We start from the raw sequence: 14,676 nt of genomic DNA, 5'->3' as shown, positions 1-14,676 counted from the left end.
AGCTGGTCCTGGTGGTGCACACCTGTAATCCCACCTACTTGGTGGCTGAGGCACGAGAATCGCTTGAACCCAGGATGCGGAGTCTTCAGTGAGCTGAGATCACGCCACTGCACTTCAGCCTGGGCAACAGAGTAAGACTCTGTCTCAAAAAAAAAATTAGCTGGGCATGATGGTGGGCGCCTGTCTCGGGAGGCTGAGGCAGGAAAATCGCTTGAACTGGGGAGGCGGAGGTTGCATGAGCTGAGATGGCACCATTGTACTCCAGCCTAGGGGACACAGCAAGACTCCATCTTAAAACAAACAAAAACCATTAAGGATAAATTGTATAGTATGTGAAATACATCTCAATAAAGCTGTAAAAAACAAAACAAAAACCCATTAACATCCCTGCATCACAATATTCTTTTGCAGCATCACTTGAGATAGCTACACAGGCTCCTTGGTACAAATATACAGTGATTTCTCTGACCATTCCCTATTTATGGACATCTAGGTTCTTTCCATTTAAAAAGAATTAGCCGGGCGCAGTGGCTCACGCCTGTAATACCAGCACTTTAGGAGGCCGAAGCGGGCGGATCACGAGGTCAGGAGATCGAGACCATCCTGGCTAACACTGTGAAACCCCGTCTCTACTAAAAATACAAAAAAAAAAAAAATTAGCTGAGCATGGTGGCGGGCCCCTGTAGTCCCAGCTACTCGGAAGGCTGAGGCAGGAGAATAGCGTGAACCTGGGAGGTGGAGCTTGCAGTGAGCCCAGATCACACCACTGCACTCCAGCCTGGGTGACAGAGTGAGACTCTGTCTCAAAAAAAAAAAAAAAAAAGAATAGTCACGCACATACAAGTATACATCTTGTCAGCCAGGCGCGGTGGCTCACACCTGTAATCCCAGCACTTTGGGAGGCCAAGGAGGGAAGATCACGAGGTCAGGAGATCGAGACCATCCTGGTTAACATGGTGAAACCCTGTCTCTACTAAAAGTACGAAAAATTAGCCGGGTGTGGTGGTGGGCACCTGTAGTCCCAGCTACTCAGGAGGCTGAGGCAGGAGAATAGTGTGAACCCAGGAGGCGGAGCTTGCAGTGAGCCGAGATCGCGCTGCTGTACTCCAGCCTGGGTGACAGAGCAAGACTCCGTCTCGAAAGAAAAAACAACAACAACAAAAAAAGTATACATCTTGTCATACTTATCTGTCTCCCTCTGGATAAATTCCAAGAAGCAGAATTGCAGAGTCAAGTGGGGCACATTTAAAAAAAATTCCCATTAGGCTAATACAAGGGGGACATGTTTTTAAGGTATTTGACAGATGCTGCCAGGCTGCTTCCAGGATGGCTGTGCCAATTTACAGTCCAGTGAGTTCCAGAACTTGCACCAGGACTGAGTTATTTCCTTACTCTTATAAATGGCTAATTCGGTGGGCAACAAAAAGCATAGCATTTTAAAATCCATAATTCTTTCATTATTTCTGAGGTTGAATTTGTTTCATATGCTTACTGGCTGTGTCTATTATTTCTTTTATGAATTTCCTTTATATTCTTTTTCTATTTTTTACTGCTATGTATTAGTGTTACTGATTTTTAGAAACTCTTTCTATGTAAGGATGTAACTGACATATAGCTTTTTCATCTTTTTTTTTAATTAAAAAAATAAAAAGAAATGGTTAAGGGCTGGGTGCGGTGGCTCATGCCTGTAATCCCAGCACTTTGGGAGGCTGAGGCGGGAGGATTGCTTGAGCCCAGGAGTTCGAGACCAGCCTGGGCAACGTTGCGAGACCCATCTCAATAAAATTAATATAACATTTAAATTTTTTTAATTAAAATTAAAAATAAGGTTGACTTTTTATGTAGTTAAATATTTCTGTCTTTTCCTTTAGTTTGTTTTTGCTGATACTCCTGGAAGCCGTCTCCTACTCTGAGAACAGGTGTGTCTTCACCAGTAAGGTGAAATCCTCACATGCTATTATTTTGGCCCTTATTCTTTTTTTTTTTTTTTTTTGAGATGGTGTTTCGCTCTTGTTGCCCAGGCTGTAGTGCAATGGCATGATCTTGGCTCACCGCAACCTCCGCCTCCCAGGTTCAAGTGATTCTCCTGCTCAGCCTCCCAAGTAGCTGGGATTACAGGCATGTGCCACCACGCCCACCTAATTTTGTATTTTTAGTAGAGATGGGGTTCTTCCACGTTGGTCAGGCTGGTCTCGAACTCCCGACCTCAGGCGATACGCCCGCCTCGGCCTCCCAAAGTGTTGGGATTACAGGCATGAGCACCACGCCCGGCCTGTTTTGGCCCTTATTCTAAACCCTAGGAGACTGACTATATGTGGTGCACCAGAAAGTAAGAGGGATGATCCATTGCACTGAAGGTCTAATCTACCAGGCTCCCAATTTGTTTTCAGAGCTGTGCCACTGGGGAGCACAGCCATGACTTAATTTTGAGAATAACTAGGATTGTGTAACTCACTGAGCCCCAACAGTCCCCAGATGGAGCAGAAGCCACAGTTAGGCTTGGCTGGGCCTTCTGCCAAAGAGGCTCATGCTGGAAGCAGATTCAGTGTCATTCACATAAAAGCAGAGAAGGGTAAAACTGCTTCTAGAAATATCTTTAAAAGCTGGGCAGTAATGTGTCTGGCACTGTGTTTCCGCTCTTTGCTTGGCTAACTCCTACGTACCCTTCTCAATCTAAGTATCACTTCCTCAGAGAAGTCTTCCTTGATAACCTCATGACCAGTGGGTCCCAGTTAGTCTCACTCATGGTGGTCTGTAATTTTCCTCCATAGTACTTTCCAGATTTTGTAACTATGTATTTATTTGTGTTTATATGCTTAATGTCTGCCCCCCTCCACCAGAAAATTTCCATCACAACTAAAAATTTCACAAGGAAAAACAAATGTGTAAACATATATATGAAACCACTGCAGCCCACTGCCAGGCCCAGCAGATACTCCATGAGTGAACGGATACCTTCCCTCCAGCTGGTGACAGTCATTGCTAGGGTCGGCGGCCCTGGGCCTGTCCTGCGCTGCCCACTGCTTCCAGTAGTAAGTTGGTATCACCACCCTTCTGATCCTGTTCTCTGTCTTCCCGGGAGCAGTAAGCCACCTCTTTCTTTCCCAGGTCCCTGGAGAGCACCATGGAGGCGCGTAACATCTGTGTAGACGCTGCCTACGCGCCTACGCACAGGCATGGTCTAGACAACAGTTTGCAGGGAGCAGCTGCAGCACAGACAATCAGTGGGCTGGGCTCAGCCTGACCCGCCCCTCCCCCACCTCAGGATTCGACTCAAGCAAATGGCGTGGGAACTGCTCCAAGACACAGGCCGACAGAAGGATGGCAGCAGATGGGCAGGGAGACGAAAAAGATGCTTGTGGGGGAAGAGGGAGCAAGGCTGCCTCCCTTCCTGCCACCCCTTCATGCTACCCAGAGTTGACTGAAGCAAAGGAAGCGTCATGAAGAGGCAGGCCCAGAAAACCGGAAGCTGCTGCAGGCTTACTAGTAGGGTGAGCAAAGACACAGCTCCCAGGGACAGACCCCCCTTTCCCTGCCCCATCCTCCAATCATCTGGCTGTGCGTCCCTCCAGAGACACGCCTGCAAGTGGTCCACAAACACTCCTCTAGAGGGCCTGCTCAGAGGGACCCCGGCTTCACAGTGGGATCTGTGATGATGCCCCAGCTACTCTGGTCTCAGGAAGACTGGGAGCCCAGGTCCCCCCAGACACCTGGTCCTCAGGCTGGGGTGCATGGCCCACTACTCGGTGCCCCAGGAACTCAACAGTCCTTGCTTAGCAGTCTCCGGAGCTTTGAATCTGTTAACTCTTCTACATTCTTCTTTTTTTTTTCTTTTTTTTTTTTTTTTGAGACAGAGTCTTGCTCTGTTGCCCAGGCTGGAGTGCAATGGTGCAATCTCTGCTCACTGCAACCTCTGCCTCCCGGGCTCAAGTGATTCTTCTGCTTCAGCCTCCCAAGTACCTGAGATTACAGGCACCTACCACCACACCCAGGTAATTTTTTTTTTTTTTTTTTGTATTTTTAGTAGAGACAGGGTTTCACCATGTTGGCCAGGCTGGTCTTGAACTCCTGACCTTAGGTAATCCGCCTGCCTTGGCCTCCCAAAGTGCTGGGATTACAGACATGAGCCACCACACCTGGCCAACTCTTCTACATTCTATCCTCACAGTCAGCACCAGTCCCCTTAGAACCTGAACTCAACAGGAAGCTCAGAGAGGCAACAATGAGGGTGAGGGGAGGAGGCCAGGAAAGAGCAAGAGAGCCCAGCTGGCACTCCGCCGTCCGCAGGCTGTAGCTGTGCCTGATTCTGAAAGCAGGGGGTTCCATTGCTTTGCCAAGCCTGGGGAGCAACTGTGGGCCTCAGTGTGAGAGGGCCTCACCTGTGGGACAGCTCCCACTGCGTGGCCTGAGTAGGGGGTACCTGATCTTACTCTGTCAATTTGGGGCTAAAGTCATCTCACCCTAAAGCTACTGGGCAACGTGAGCCCAGATCTCCCAGCAAGGCAGTGAAAGCTAGGCCATCAGAGCCACATAAGGGTTCCAAGGCTGAAGATGCCCGGAGTCCAGTGGTATAGTGTGACCAGGTCCAGGAGAGCTGGCAGGGATAGCTCTACCCCATGGTTCCACCTGGTAGACACACCAATCTCCAAAGGGATGAGGGGTACAAAGATGGCACTGAGCAGATGAAACGCCACCACTGATCTCCCCAGCTCAGTCTGTCCTTATGTCTACCCAACTACAAAGGAGCTGAAGCCTGGCCAAGGCATGGAGGGTCCCCCACTCTACACTGAGAAGCATCCCCACAGGCAGCCACATAGGAGTGCACACATGCTGGCAATTACCTACTTGACATACAGTAAGGGACTGTCCAGGATGAAGAGGCCGCCAGCCTCCCTGAATGGGTCTGTGGTCATGCTCCAGTTGGAGGTGAAGTGTGGGTGGTGGGGAGGAGTCTGGAATTCAGACCTGGTGCCTCCAGCTTAAGGTCTCTTGGAGCAGGATTGCGGGAGGAGAGCAGAGCACATATATTGTGCTGTAAAACTTTTACTGCCGAAGGACATAGCTTCTGGGTGTGTGCACTGGTCAAAACAATTGAACAGCACAGTTAAAAGACATGTGAAATCACTGTGTGTAAATATACCTATATTTTTTAAAAGGCAAGCTGCAATCTTAACCAACTGGTCAAAGTTACTATCACCAATAACAGAACAAACTGGCATCACACACCTCCTAACATGATGCCCTTAATAAACATGTACTACTCATGCTATATATATATTTTTTTTCGAGACAGGGTCTTGCTCTGTCACCCAGACTGGAGTGCAGCTTCCACATGCCAGGTCCAAGTGATTCTCCCACCTCAGCCTCCTGGATAGCTGAGACTACTGGCACACATTACCATACCTGGCTAATTTTTAAAATTTTTTGTAGAGAGGAGGTCTTGCTATGTTGCATAGGCTGGTCTCGAACTCCTGGGCTAAAGTGATCCTCCCACCTTGGCCTCCCAAAGTGCTAGGATTACAGGCGTGAGCCACCACCCCCAATCTACTCATGCTATTTTTTTTTTCCAAAAATGTATAATTTGAATCTAATCATGAAACAAACCCAAATTGAAGGACATTCACAATAGGCCTGTATGTTTCAAAAACATCCATGTCAGACAGTTAAAGAAAAGCTGAAGAATGAAGACTAAAGACATACAACAAAGAAATACAATGGGTGATCTGGGAGAAAAAAGGTATAAAAGACATGATTGGGCAACTGGTAAAATCTGAATATAGACTGTTTATTAGATAATAGTATTGTATCAGTTAAATTTCCTGAACTTGCAAATTGCATTGTGGTTCTACAGGAGAATGCCCTTGTTCTTAGGTGATACATACTCAAGTGTTTTGGGGTGAAGGGTCATGAAGTCTGTAACTTACTCTCAGGTCCCCCAAGGCAGAGGAGAAAATCCAACCTGCTCGAATAGCTCCCAAGACCTGATTCACAGGTTCAGAGGGACCTGTGGCTTGTGGGTACACAGCCCGCAGTGGCAGAACTTGCAGTCTCATATATGTTGCGCAGAGCCAGCCTAGCATGAACAGGAATTCAGTCTTTTATGGCCCCCTCTCTTCAACACTGTGCTATTATCAAAGAATTGGCGGTGGGGGGGGCGGCCTCCATGCAATCTCCAGGCCTGCCACCTGGTGGCGTCTTTCTGTAGTGCAGCTTCACAGGGTTTCTCTGCACCAGGTGCAGGATGGTGGGGCCCTGCTCTCCTCAGGCTGATCAGGAAGGATGCACTCCATGGGAAGAGCTCACCTCAGCCACCTGTGTAAGTGGGGCTGGGCAATCAGATCCCAGGAGGCTGCCGTCTCTCTGCCTGCTGTGGAGGTCCTCCAAGGGCTCCATGCTCTTCAGGAAGAACCCCAATTCCTCAGTGAGCCTAAGCAGACCTAGAATACTTCTCCAGCCTCACTGCCTTTATATGCACCCTAAATCCAGCCACACCAAATGACACAATCCTGAGTATGCCATGAACACCCCTGCCCCGCCCAACTCTCCCTGGTTGGCACATCCTTCTCCCTTGGTCCTCACTGAAATGTCACCTGCTGCAGAAAGTCTTCACAGAAGGCCTCCTGCCAAAGCTGGCTGCTCCTCCTCCAACCCCCAGAGCACCTGAGCACACCTCCGTCCCCTCCCACTGTGCTGCAACCATTGGTTTATCTGTCTGACTCCCCCATCTCAGGCTGTGGGCTCCCCTGAGGGAGCAACTCCAATCCACCGCTGCCTCCCTGCACCCAGCCCACTGCCTGGCGCAAAGCTGGAAGAGAACACAGTGTGGGGCTGTTTGCTGGGCATCTATAAGGCACCATGGTCCCTGCTGGGGCAGGAGACAGAGGCAGTTGAATAAAGAGGTACAAGGTGTGATTCACAGGAAAACTCTGTCCAAGGAGGGGCCAGTGGCTGGAGTGGGACCCTGAAGAAAGTACAGATGGTCAGACTAGCCAGTATCTGCCAACTCATGGCTGGAGACAGGGTGCCACAGCTGTAGGTAACTGGGGCTGCACTGGATAGTCTGTCCAGGAAAAGTCCCATGTCAGAAATGCATGAGGCAGAATGGGGTCTAAGCTGGCTGATTACCAGGGGTTTTGCTTAGACAGCATTTGCTGCTGGAGAGCAACCCCTACTGAAGAATTAAACCTGTTCACAACATGCCTGCAGCTGTGCAGAAGCCCTCACTGATGAAGGGATGGACCAGGCCCTGTGCGGGAGAATCCCCCAAATCCAGCCAAACGATCTGCTTTCCTGCGGCAAGATGTGGGGAGTGTGTGAGTGGCAGCCTGGCCTGTCCCTTCACACTGGTGACAGGTCCTCCAGGCCACTCCAGGTTTGTGGTGTGAAGGTCCTTCTGCTGGTCAGAAAAATTCCAACCACTTGCGTTTCTCTGAAGAGAGAACTTCTGGCCTAACTATGCATTTATCTGACTACACCTGGGGTGAAATGACGACACTCTAGGTGAGTGATGTGAAATGTGAATGCGCGATGCAACTGAGGTCACCACCCACGCTCTGCAGACCACCCGTGCACACTAGGTGGCTGCCAGGTCTCTTGTAGATTCCTGCGCACCTCTCTGGGTGGTGAATTTCAGACTTAAAACCCGCAAGGGTGGCTCACACTCTCAGATTAACTATCAGAACTAATTTTTACACATGGCTTTATAGTTTACAAAGCATTTGTGAATATAATCATCCCTCAATATCCATGGGGGATTGGTTCCAGGACCTCTGACAGATACCAAAATCCAAGGATGCTCAAGTCCCTAATATAAGATAATGTAGTATTTGCATATAACCTGTGCATATACTCCCATACTACACTTTTTTTTTTTTTTGATGGAGTCTTGCTCTGTCACCCAGGCTGGAGTACAGTGGCAAGATGTCGGCTCACTGCAACCTCCGCCTCCTGGGTTCAAGTGATTCTCATGCCCCAGGCTCCTGAGTAGCTGGGATTACAGGTGCATGCCACCATGCCCAGTTAATTTTTGTATTTTTAGTAGAGATAGGGTTTCACCATATTGACCAGGCTGGTCTCAAACTCCTGGACCTCAAGAGATCTGTCCACCTCGGCCTCCCAAAGTGCTGGGATTACAGGCGTGACCCACCACGCCCAGCCCCATATACTTTAAATCATCTCTAGATTTATAATACCTAATGCAACGGAAATGCTGTGTAGTTACTATACTGTATTAAGAAATAATGACAAGAAGGGCCTGGCGTGGTGGCTCACACCTGTAATCCCAGCACTTTGGGAGGCTGAGGCGGGTGGATCATGAGGTCAGGAGATCGAGACCATCCTGGCTAACATGGTGAAACCCCGCTTCTACTAAAAATACAAAAAATTAGCCGGGCGTGCTGGTGGGGCGCCTGTAGTCCCAGCTACTCAGGAGGCTGAGGCAGGAGAATGGCGTGAACCCGGGAGGCGGAGCTTGCAGTGGGCCGAGATCAGATTGCACCACTGCACTCCAGCCTGGGTGACAGAGCGAGACTCCATCTCAAAAAAAAGAAATAATGACAAGAAAAAACAGTCTGGCTGGGTGCCATGGGTCATGCCTGTGTAATCACGGATCATGTGATCCTGCCACTGTACTCCAGCCTGGGTGACAGAGCAAGACCCTGTCTCCAAAAAAAAAAAAAAGAAAAAAAAAAAGGACTGCGTGCGGTGGCTGAAACCTGTAATCCCAGCACTTTAGGAGGCCGAGGCGGGCAAATCACCTGAGGTCAGGAGTTCGAGACCAGCCTGGCCAACATGGTGAAACCCCGTCTCTACCGAAAATATAAAAAAATTAGCAGGGCGTGGCAGTGTTTGCCTGTAATCCCAGCTACTTGGGAGGCTGAGGCAGGAGAATTGCTTGAACCTGGAGGTGAAGGTTGCAGTGAGCCGAGATCACGCCACTGCACTCCAGCCTGGGTGACAGAGCAAGACTCTGTCTCAAAAAAAGAAAGAAAGAAAAAAATGTCTGTACATGTTTAGTCCAGACACAAGCATCCTTTTTTGTTCCTGAACATTTTTGATCCGCAGTTGGTTGAATCCACAGACGCAGAACCCACGGATGTGGAGGGCTGGTACATAATGATAACTGATCACCTCTCCACAACACACACACAAAACACAAAATTTTCTAGAAAAAGAAATTGAGCCCGGGCACGGTGGCTCATGCCTGTTACCCCAGCATTTTGGGAGGCTGAGGTGGGAGGATCACTTGAGCCCAGGAGTTCAAAGCTGGCACAGCTGGTAGACCCAGCTACTTGGGAGTTTTAGCTTGCTTAGTTTGGAGGATTGCTTGAGCACAGGAGTCTGAGGCTGCATGAGCCATGACAGCACCACTCTAGCCTGGGGGACAGAGTGAGACCTTGTCTCAAAAAAAAAAAAAAAAAAAGAAAGAAAGAAAGAAAAAGAAAAAAGAAATTGAGACTCAGAGCTGAGACCTGCCTGAAGTCACATGGCTAGCTGTTGGAAGAGCTGGGATATAAACACAGCTTTTTCAATGCTGAATCCCATATTCTTTTTCCCTGACTGCACTGCTTCCTCAACTGCCCCTTCTCCACCCAATGTCTGCATGGTTCCAGGCATGCCAAGCACAGACTTACTTATAAACAATCATTCTCCTGGAACCAGGGTGCTGTCAAGCCAGAAAGCTGCAGGTGAGCAGGGAGGGAGAGAGGTCATGCTTCCCTCAGAATGAGGCATTTCAGGGGCTGCTGAGTGGGGCCTCTCTGGAGAAAAGGGCTGAGTCAGAGGTGGGTTACTGAGATATCCCTCCACCAGCCAACAGGCAGCATCCCCCACCCTTCCCTGACACAAACACTCTGGGCGCCACCCCTGATGCACTTAATACTCACATGTAGATGCTTCTACCAGGGATACCTACAGACCTGCTCTCCATCCACAAAGGCAGTCCAGGAAACCCAGAGGAATTCACAGCTCAGAGAACCAACGGTTTCAAGCCATGGACCAGTTACACAAATGCCAACTGGGATATCAAGATGGATTTGGGGGTCATGGAGGTCCGGGCTCAAATTTCAACTTCTGACACTCACTTATTTTGTGACTCTACACTAGTCACCTACCCTTCAGGGGCCTCAGTTTCCTCATCTGTAAAACAGAGATGGTAATATGCCTTCACAGGACAGCTGAATGATGCTGTGGCTGGCGGTGTCACCAGGTCTTTGCTGGGTGAAGGGTGGGTGCTCCCTGCTCCGTGCTGAGGCTGCTTCCCTGTGGCAAGTCTCTGCAGGTATGTCTTTTTTTCATTATCATTTGATGGGCACCCACCGCTTGCCAGAAACCATTCCCAGTGTTTCCCAGATTCTCTCTTTAACTCGCACCACTTTCTGATGTGGATTCTCCCCTTCTATTATTGAAAAAGCAAAGCCTAAAGACTGTGGCCCAGGTCGAGGCTCTGGTGAGGGCTTTTCCGCTGAGTCTGAATGACAGCCATCCCTGAAGAAGGCATGCACCCTCTCCCCGGGAGCTTGGTGGCTATGAGCAATCTCCTTAGGAACCCATTGGAAGCCATTTGCTTTGTGCTCAGGACAGATGCTGACAGGCTGGGGAGGCGGATAGAGAGGAGGATTAGTAATCCCTCGATTTCAGCCAGGACTCCCTGATGACAAAGATTCATGCATGTGCTGTCATCTTCACTGCTCCAAAACAGAGTGATGATTTTGTTCATTTTTAAAACGCAGGACATGTATAGCTCCAATTTGTCAAGAATACATAATATCACATCATTTAATGCATAATATCACATCTCTGAATGCTGCACTTTATTGCCTTGGGGGTTATAAGTGAACTGGCTGCTTCTAACCAGAGCTCTCTTTGTATAGGATGACCCCACCCCCTGAGGCCTGCTCTGCTCCCAGCCTGTGGGAGAGTACCTGCTGCAGCCAGAGAGGAAGTGACTCAGCCCAGTGGGAAGTGGGAGGGGCGGTCAGCAAGAGGGCCCTGAGCCCAGCCTGCTCCCCCAGCACATCCTCTGCCACCGCTGCCTTTCCTCAGCAGGACTCCAATATGCTGAGCACAGCAGGCCTGGGGGCCAGGCAGGGCCTGGAAGTCCAGGGTCTGCAGCTTGGTGACCTAGCTCTAGTCTCCTCCAGGAAGCAAGGTTCATGAGTTAGCCCCACATAAGGAGACTGCGTAATTAGTGACATCCCTCCTCACCCCATTGCCCCGAGGAAGTCCCCACTGGGCTTTTCTGTGACCTCCTTTGGAGGCTGCAAAGAAAGCCTAGAAGCTAAAGGCCCCTGGCCAAGGGGGTGCATCCCAGAGAAATTCTGGAAGAAAAGTCTCAGGGCTGTGCACACAGAGGTAGAGAGAAGCTTTCTCTGCAGGCTCTCCTGGGGAAAAAAATAAATGGAGTTAGAGACCGGTCCCCATAGCCCTGAACCAGGCCGGCTGCTCCTGGGAGCAAAGGGCTTCACCAGCAGTCACGCTGAGAGCCACCAGAGCAGAATCCAGGGCAGCATTGCCAGCCCTGCCACCAGCTCTCCCCTCCCAAGGGCCTCCGGAAGCAGCTGATGTGACAACAAATAATCTGTCACTGTGTGTGGGTGTCAGAGGAGGAAGGGACAGACTTACAAGCTCTTTCTCTTGGCCGTACTGGCCTGGCCTCTCCATCCAGAGAGGTAGCCTGGGAAAGCAGCCAAGCACCCTGGCTTAGGGATGTTTGCGGTGGCCCCTTGGCTCTTCAGGGTGCCTTCTGCCATGCGCAGTGACGGCAGACTGAGTCACTGGCAGGTCTTCCCTGTCATACTGGCCTGCTCTGGCTCATTTGGACTAGAAGAGGAGATTGCAACAAGGGAGATCCTGGCATGGGCATGTGACTAAGAGTCCCCTCAGCTCCAACCATCAGTTGTTGCTTTGTGCAGTGACTCAGTCCTGGAATAAGGCCTGCCATGGGGTCCCATGTGGAGTTCAAGTTCTTACCACCCACGATAGCCCAAATCAGGCAAGGAGAAAGCAGCAAGCAACCGCAGAACAACTGGTTGATTCTAAAAGCCACCATTCTGTCCACTGTGTGACCTGGACACGTTTCTCTGCTCTGCAGTCTTCTCATCTGGAGGACAGGGACAGCGCTACTCCCAAAAAGGGTTCCCTTCAGGATTGCCAGGGCCCAGTACATAGGAGGCACTAGACGCTTAACTTAGAAATGTTACGTTTCCTGGCCAGGTGTGATGGCTCACGTCTATCATCCCAGCACTTTAGGAGGCCGAGGCAGGTTGATCACCTGAGGTCAGGAGTTTGAGACCAGCATGGCCAACACGGTGAAACCCCATTTCTACTAAAAATACAAAAATTAGCCGGGCATGGTGGTGGGTGCCTATAATCCCAGCTACTCAGGAGGCTGAGGCAGGAGAATCGCTTGAACCCAGGAGGTGGAGGCTGCAGTGAGCCGAGATCATGCCACTGCACTCCAGCCTGGGTGACAGAGCAAGACTCTGTCTCAAAAAAAAAAAAAAAAAAAAAAAGAGAAATGTTATGTTTCCTTCTTTCTATCCCAGATTTCCAGAGTGATAGAGAGGAAAGCCCAGCCAGGCCAGGCCTAGGTGCTGCACTTCTCTTTATACTGTTTTCAACAGCAAAAATCACAATTATCCTGTGAGAAAGGCAGTCTGGACTGGGGCCAGCAAACTGCCTTTCCTTAACTGCCTCTGTTAAAAATTAAATTAAATTTCATAACTTTAGGCCAGGCGCAGTGGCTCACGCCTGTAATCCCAGCACTTTGGGAGGCTGAGGAGGGTGGATCACCTGAGGTCAGGAGTTTGAGACCAGCCTGGCCAACATGGCAAAACCCTGTCTCTACTAAAAATAACAAAAATTAGCTGGGCGTGGTGGTGCTTGCCTATAATCCCAGTGACTAGGGAGGCTGAGGCAGGAGAATCATTTGAACCCCAGAGGTGAAGGCTGCAGTGCGCTGAGATCGCGCCATTGCACTCCAGTCTGGGCAACAAGAGCAAAACTCCATCTCAAAAAAAAAAAAAAAAAATTCACGACTTTGACAGCGAACAATACAATTCACTTTCTGAAGTTTGACTGAATGTTGAGGGCTATGGCTGCTCAGAGGGGCAACAGGCTGCCTGGTATGATTAGAAAAGCCAAGAGCAGGCGGTCCCTTCAGAGTGCCCCTCTGTTGGCTTCACCTTCTCTGAATCACCAAGAGCTGGACACGGCAGATCACAAGGGCCAGGAGCCACCACTGAAAGACTATGTCCATGCATTGAGGGCGTGTTCATTACGTGTCTGCTTATACGTAGGTCTCGAGAAGGGTCTGGTCCACCTCAGGCCTCCCAGGCTCTGCACAAGCCCAGAAGGTATGCAGAAAAAAGGTGTGAAACCATAGCCAACAAAGAAAAAGAAAACGTACCTGCCTTGGGCCCAGCAATGCCAGTTCCGGGGATGGATCCTGCAGATATACTCACACAGGTTCACAAAGATAATGTGCTCAACAAAAGTCCCTATAGAGCCACGTGTAGCAGCAAAAAACAAAACCATAAAAATCAACACACACACACACATGCCCCCAAGGCAGGAAACTATCTAAATGGCCATCCAGAGAGGACTGGTTAACTAATTATGTTCAGCTAGACAATGGAATACTATGCAGCCTTTCCGACTAGGTCCACGCCTGCTGATAAAGATGTCTATGTTACCAAAATAAGCACACTGCAGGAATATATGTACAACATAATCCTATTTGGGTTAAAAAAAGATTATACACACCTTTGAATATGCATAGAAAACTTCTAGAAGAAATTTTTTTTTTTTTTTTTTTTGAGATGGAGTGCAGTGGTACAATCTCGGCTCATTGTAACTATCACCTCCCCGGTTCAAGCAATACTCTGCCTCAGCCTCCCGAGTAGCTGGGATTATAGGTGCTCACCACCACACCTGGCTAATTTTTGTATTTTTAGTAGAGACGGGGTTTCACCATCTTGGCTAGGCTGGTCTTGAACTCCTAACCTCATGATCCACTCACCTCGGCCTCCCAAAGTGCTGGGATTACTGGCATGAGCCACGGTGCCCAGCCTAGAAGAAATTTAAGTGGACACCTCCAGTCAATAGAACTAAGGGCCCAAGGAGGGGAGGGAGAGCTTTATTTTATATTCTCCCATATTATTTAACTATTGTACCATAAACTACTAAACTAACAATACTTTTTTAAAATCTAAAGATTTTCTGAACCCATTAGAATTATTTAGAGTAGTAGTGGAGCCAGGCGTGGTGGCTCATGCCTGTAATCCCAGCACTTTGGGAGGCTGAGGTGGCGTATCATGAGGTCAGGAGTTCAAGACCAGCCTGGCCAACATGGTAAAACCCCATCTCTACTAAAAATACAAAAATTAGCCGGGTGTGGTGGCACTCGCCTGTAGTCCCAGCTACTCTGGAGGCAGAGGCAGGAGAATTGCTTGAACCTGGGAGGCAGAGGTTGCAGTGAGCCAAGACCATGCCATTGCACTCCAGCCTGGGCAACAGAGTGAGACTCCGTCTCAAAAAAAAAAAAAAAAAAAGTAGTAGTGGAATCAGGGGAGGCTGAGCCTCAGAGAAGGCAGACTTGAGAGAGTATGGCCTGGGAAGAGGTATAAGCATAAGTGCCCTGGATGTGTGAGCTTGTGTGCCAATGCAATGGTGCAG

General features: G+C 49.4%; 1 protein-coding gene across 4 annotated transcripts in view; it reads right to left on the bottom strand.

Annotated features, from left to right (window-relative positions):
• Nucleotides 1–14,676, bottom strand: part of STK40 (serine/threonine kinase 40) — a 53,047-nt gene that overhangs the window by 23,337 nt on the left and 15,034 nt on the right. The gene's annotated exons all lie outside the window — the stretch shown is intronic.

Source organism: Gorilla gorilla, chromosome 1 (assembly GCF_029281585.2).
Source record: "Gorilla gorilla gorilla isolate KB3781 chromosome 1, NHGRI_mGorGor1-v2.1_pri, whole genome shotgun sequence".
NCBI lineage: Eukaryota > Metazoa > Chordata > Mammalia > Primates > Hominidae > Gorilla > Gorilla gorilla.
Note: the sequence above shows the minus strand (reverse complement) of the source record. Positions and strands in the feature narration are given on the sequence as shown.